This window comes from Ursus maritimus, unplaced genomic scaffold, assembly GCF_017311325.1.
Source record: "Ursus maritimus isolate PB19 unplaced genomic scaffold, ASM1731132v1 scaffold_7, whole genome shotgun sequence".
Taxonomy (NCBI): domain Eukaryota; kingdom Metazoa; phylum Chordata; class Mammalia; order Carnivora; family Ursidae; genus Ursus; species Ursus maritimus.
The window spans coordinates 28004556-28010858 of NW_024426885.1; the positions used below are offsets into that span (position 1 = coordinate 28004556).

General features: G+C 42.7%; 1 protein-coding gene across 1 annotated transcript in view; it reads left to right on the plus strand.

Annotated features, from left to right (window-relative positions):
• ERLIN1 (ER lipid raft associated 1) overlaps positions 1-6303 on the plus strand; it is a 62471-nt gene that overhangs the window by 55586 nt on the left and 582 nt on the right. The gene's annotated exons all lie outside the window — the stretch shown is intronic.

Here is a 6303-nt window from a genome sequence, read left to right on the forward strand (position 1 = left end):
CTGGCATTGTGGAAAGTTTGGAGTCAGAAAGCTAATTTAATCTCCAGATTTGCCAAATATAAGTTATATGATCTGGGAAAATCATTTAAATTTTAGGGATTCTCATGTATATAAATGAGATATAATGGTCCCCCAAGAAAGATTCAGGTAAAGATCAGATGGGGTTATGTGAGTAAGAGCATTGAATCATTCCATCATTCACTCACTCAGCGAGTATTTATGGGGAACCTACTATATCCAGACCCTGCTCTAGTTGTTAGAGACACATCAGAAAATACAAGAGATCAATTCTCTACCCACGAGGTGTTTATATTCTTACAGGGAGAGAAGACAATAAACAGACAGATATACAGTATGTCAGATGTTAGTAAGTGCTTTGGGGAAATATTAAGCAGGGCGAGGTGAAAGGGAGTGCTGGGGGAGAGGACTGGGTTTCTTCTAATCCAGTTGACCCACCATCATTTGGTGGCATTTGTGGACACAGTTTGCATCTGTAAGGCTCTCTTCTGGGTTTAGAGACTGGAGGGTGTGGGTGATATTCAGCAGAAATGCTTATTAGAAATCCTAGTGGAGGGGCGCCTGGGTGGCACAGCAGTTAAGCGTCTGCCTTCAGCTCAGGGCGTGATCCTGGCGTTCTGGGATCGAGCCCCACATCAGGCTCCTCCGTTATGAGCCTGCTTCTTCCTCTCCCACTCCCCCTGCTTGTGTTCCCTCTCTCGCTGGCTGTCTCTATCTCTGTCGAATAAATAAAATCTTTAAAAAAAAAAAAAAAAAAGAAATCCTAGTGGAGATGGGAAGCAGGCAGTTGGAAATACAGTTCTGGAGTTCAGAGAAGTAGGAGCAAGAGACATAAATGTGAGACTCATCAGCTTATATTGAGATTTGTGGATGAGATCATCTAGGAGCAAGCACAGGTAAAGAAAAGAAATCCAGGAACAGACCCCAGAAGACTCCACATGGTTGGAACGGAAAGAAGGAAATAACAGGTTCTTCCCTCTCAAAAACATCCCCAAACTCTCCACTGTTTTTACCGGGTCAACATCTGCTCGTTCAGATCTCAGATCTTAGTTCATACATTATCTTCTTCCTTCATTCATTAATTTGTCCAACACACTGTCCAGGGATTACATGGTGAACAGTAAGGTAAGTTAGTCTTGGCCTTCACTGATTTGCCTTCTGCTGGGGGAGACAGCCAATAAATAAGTAAACAAGAAAAGAAATAAGCAAGATAATTACAGACTGACAAGTGAAATGCTCTGATTAAAATAAACAGGAGATAAGACCAAGCATAACCAGGGGAGGCCTTTTTAGATGAGATGATCAGGGGAAGGTCCCCAGGTGACAAGCTGCAAGACTAACGTTCCAGCAAGGAGAATCGGAAGGGGCTCGGTCTCTCCTGAGGATTGCCTTTCCATACTCTCCACACTTGGCCAGGTTCTCTTCGCCCTGCTCTCTCATAACATTTAAAACCCAAATCTCCAAGGGTGGTAGCTGATGTGAATGGAGCTGGGCGCGTGCTTCATCCACAGGTCCAGCCCACTACGATGTGTTTAGCAGGGTTAAATGATGAGGTTGCTGTGTGGAAACTCAGTTACTGCTGCATGATAGAAAGAACATTTAAAACTAAATAACTGGAGGTGTGGGTTGGGAACCCACAACCTCCTCCTTCTCTCTCTCTTCCTCCCGGCCCCCACTCCCTCTCTCTTTTGTCTAGGGTGTAGGGAGGAGTGACAGAAGGAAGAAGGATGACTGCTCCTCACCTCCCTACTTGATGTGAATATTCTTCTACCTCCTCCCACTCCTTTGCAAATTTTCATGTACTCCTTTCTTTGCTCCCATCTCCCTGGTGGGAACTTACCTCTGCTGCATATCTGTATCCTCTGGAATTGGTTGAGTAGAATGTTGGGCTCACTGCCAGGGGGTTGTGGAGTCCAGACCCTCCCCCACTACTTAGTTATGTGACTCTGGGCAAATCCCTCCTCTGAAATGGGAATTGCTGGACCCTCCTCCCCAGGCTCTTGTGGGGAATAAATAAGGAACGAGTTGGTACCCTATAGGGCAATGGAAAATTGTGAAATAGTGGAGACTTCTTGGTCCAGGCAGGGGCAGCTTTGAGGATACTGAGAACCCAGAAAGAAGGAAATGCCTAAAATTTGCCCTCTTTCTCACATCTCATCACTGTGGCTCTAACCCTCCTGTCTTCCTCTCTCACTCATAGGGACATTTGTGATGTGGCCCACCTGGGTAATCCCTCTATCACAAGATCAGCAGATAAACAATCTGAATTCCATCTGCAAACTTCAATGCACCTTGCCATGTATATCACATACTCACAGGTCCCAGGGATTTGGATGCGGACATCTTTGGAGGCCATTATTACACCTACCTCGGGGGGAGACAGGACCCTCTGATCTAGTTCAACTCCCACATGCTGTCCCTGGCCCTCCCAAGCTAGGCTAGGTGACCCTGCTTAGTGGTCCCGAGTGGTTACATCCATCACTTTTCCCCAGTGCTGCGCTTGCTCCTCTGTAGCTCTGAGGATAGGAACTGCCTTTTTCATCCTGATTGTCTGTCCCTTCACCAGAATGTAAGCACCCCATGGGCAGGAGTCTTTGTTGGTTTTATTCTAGATCAAAAATAATAATAGTAAAGCTGTTAGCCTTTAGTAGTAAAGGCCCTATGTGTAATTTGTTGAACAAATGAATTGTATCTCCGTCTTCCAGCATGGTCTCTAGCACAGAATAAAAAAGCTTCATGCTGCTGCTACTACTATTAATACTGCTAATAATATGTGTTGAGCCCTTACGATGTGCCAGGCACTGTGCAAAAGGCCTTGCATGCATTTTCTTAGCTGATCCACCCAACTCATGAGAAAGGAACTGTTTCTTCTCCATCCTATACAGAAGGAAACTGAAGTTAAGAGAAGTTAATTAATTTGCCCAAGGTCAAATGGCCTAAGAGGGAGTTGAACTGATATTTAAAATCATATCCTTATGTGTTATGCTAAGTGAAATAAGTCAGACAGAGAAAGAAAATACCGTAGATCTCGCTTATATGTGGAATCTAAAAAAGCCAAACTCATAGACGCAGAAAGTAGAATGGTGGTTGAGAGTGGCTGGGGGATGGATGAAATGAGGTGTTGGTCAGAGGACGCAAACTCCCAGCTGTGAGATGAATACATCTGGGGATCCAATGTACAGCACTGTGACTGTAGTTAACAACGCTACAGTAACTACTTGAAAAGAGAACAGATCTTAAATATTCTCACTACACGCACACACGTACACACACGCACACAGATAACTGAGGTGACAGAAGTGTTAACTGACCCTACTGTGGTAATCATTTTGCAACATATACATGTATGAAAACATCCCATTGGGGGTGCCTGGGTGGCTCAGTCATTAAGCGTCTGCCTTCAGCTCAGGTCATGATCCCAGGGTCCTGGGATCGAGCCCTATGTTGGGCTCCCTGCTCAGCGGGAAGCCTGCTTCTTCCTCTCCCACTCCCCCTGCTTGTGTTCCCTCTCTAGCTGCCTCTCTCTCTCTGTCAAATAAATAAATAAAATCTTAAAAAAAAATCCCATTGAACATCTTAAATGTACACAATGTTATGTTAATTATATCTCATTAAAGCTGGAAACACTTAAATATCATATCCCTCTAACACACAGGCCCCTTCCACTTCTAGTTGTTTGGAGAGGCCTTGCATGCACTCTGGCTTTAGGGCACGTGTTCTGGTATCGAAGTGGAATTCCAGGGAAGGAGTGTCAAGGTTAGCTCTGATATATAGAGAGTATTCCCTGTTTACCACAGTCCAAAGTTCAAACATTCTCTCCTAGAGAATGGGGGTCACCTCTTTAGCACGAGTTAGGTCCCCATAATAACTTTGGGCGCATTTGCCAGAGAAATGGGAATTCTTCTGCAGAGGAACAATTTGTGCTTCTCTGAGGGCTGCCAAACCAAGCCTTCAGTAATCACAGTAGATATTGTCCTAGAAAAAGGGCCTAATGTGTGAAAGCACTAGTAATGCCTTCCCAGCCTTCTGTCTGGATTTATGACCTGGGGTGTCAGGATCTCATCAGAATATTATGGATTTTAGCAATGGGTGTAAGGCAGCAGCCCTGTGGTACTAAGAATTTGGTACTTATCTTGGGCCAAACCTCTGGACTACATGTGAGTTAGACTGGCCTATCTAGAGAGTGTTCACTCAACATATCTAAGAGGAAATAGTGGTCTTTATTGACAGGTTATGTAAGTGTAAGATTTCCTTGGGAAAGTTTGCTAGAGATAGAGCAGCAGGATGCAAGAGGAAAAGTCAATATTGGGTTTGTTCGTTCATTCATTTAACAAGTGCACACCTGTGCCAGGCTCTGTGTTAGAGGCGACAACCATCCTAGAGAACGGGAACAGGGTGTCAGTGGGTTTGCACTATATCCTAACACCCAGCACAGAGGATGAGTACATAACAGGCAAAGCAGTAAGATTGGAAATACAAAGACTGATTATGGTAGCAATTGAAGGGGAAAGTGAGGAAGACCCAGGTTTGGGAGCTGAGTTAAGCTCGCTGGGGAAACAGCACGAGCAAAAGCAGGAAGGCAGGCAGTGAGGGCGTGCTCAGAAGACAGTAGGCTGTGTGGTGAGGCTGCACTGAGGTGAGGGACAGGATGGCAAGTCACAAGTGGGCCTCGTAGGAAGGACTTGAAGACCAGGCTGAGGCATTTGTATTTCACACTATACTACATGAAGATCCGCTGACATTTTGTTCATGTAGAATTCGAAAACATGTATAATTTATATGCCATAAAATTCACTCGTTTTAAATGTACAACTCACTGATGTCTAGTGAACTTACTGAGTTGTGTGACCATCACCATCATCCAGTTTTAGAACCTCCTCATCACTCCAACGAGATGCCTCACGCCTGTTCACAGTGAATCCCCACTCCCATCCCCAACCCCAGGCAATCACTAGTTAGGTTTCTGTCCCTGTGGGTTTACTTTCGCAAGGCATTTCATAGAAAAAGAATCATTTAATACATGGTTTTTATGTTGGTTTCTTTCACTTAGTGTTTTTGGAGCCCATCCATGCTGAAGTGTTCAATTATATGGATATACCACATTTGATTTATTTATTCACCAGTCGATGCACATTTGGGTAGTTTCTATCTTTTGGTTATTACGAATAGGCTGCTATAAACATTCTCATGTGCAAGTCTTTGTTCCCTTGGTTAGGTACCCAGAGTGGGATTGTTGGGTTTACGGTAAGTTTATAGTTAACTTTGTGGGGAGGGGCTTACTTCATTATTTTTATTTCTTTTTTAAAGCAGCTTTATTGAGATATAATTTGTATACCAAAAAATCCACCTGCTTTACTTATACAATTCAATGAATCTGTAAATTAGTATATTTACAGAGTTGTACAATCTAATTTTAGAACACTGCTAGCACCTTAAAAAGAAAACGTCTGCCCACTTAGTTACTGCATTTCCATTCCCAGCCTAGGCGACCTCTTATTTACTTTGTGTCTCTACACATTTGCCTCTTATAAACATTTATATGAATTGGATCATGTAATATGTGGCCATTTGTATCTGGCTTCTTTCACTGAGCTTAATACTTTCAAGGTTCATCCATGTTACACAATATAGCAGTATCTCCTCTTTATTGTCAAATGATATTTCATTGTATGGATATATGCCATATTTTGTTTATCCATTCACCAGTTAATGGACATTTGGATGTTTCCACTTTTTGTCTATTTTGAATAATACTGCTACAAGTATTATTCATATACAAGTTTTTGTGTGGATGTATGTTTTCATTTCTCTTGGGTAGATACGTAGGGGTGAAATTGCTGGGTCACGTAGTATGTATATACTTAACCTTTTAGGAAACTGCAAAACTGTTTTCCATAGTGGCTGTAAAATTTATTTTCCCATCGGAGGGTTCCGGTTTCTCCCTATTCTCACCAACACTTGTTATTGTGACTTTTGATTGTAGCCATTCTAGTGGATGTGACATGATGTCTCAATGTGGTTTTATGTTGTATTTCCTTATGACCAATAATGGCGACCATCTTTAAATGTGCTTATTAGCTATTCATATATCTACTTTGGTGAAATGTCTATTCAAATCTTTTGCCCATTTTTGAATTGGGTTGCTTGTTTTGGTATTGTGTTGTAAGAGTTCTTGATGTGTTCTGGATATATTATCAGATTTATGAATTGCAATTGTTTTCTCCCAGCTTGTGGCTCATCTTTTCATTTTCTCAGTGGTATCTGTTGAAAGATATTTGAGGGGGA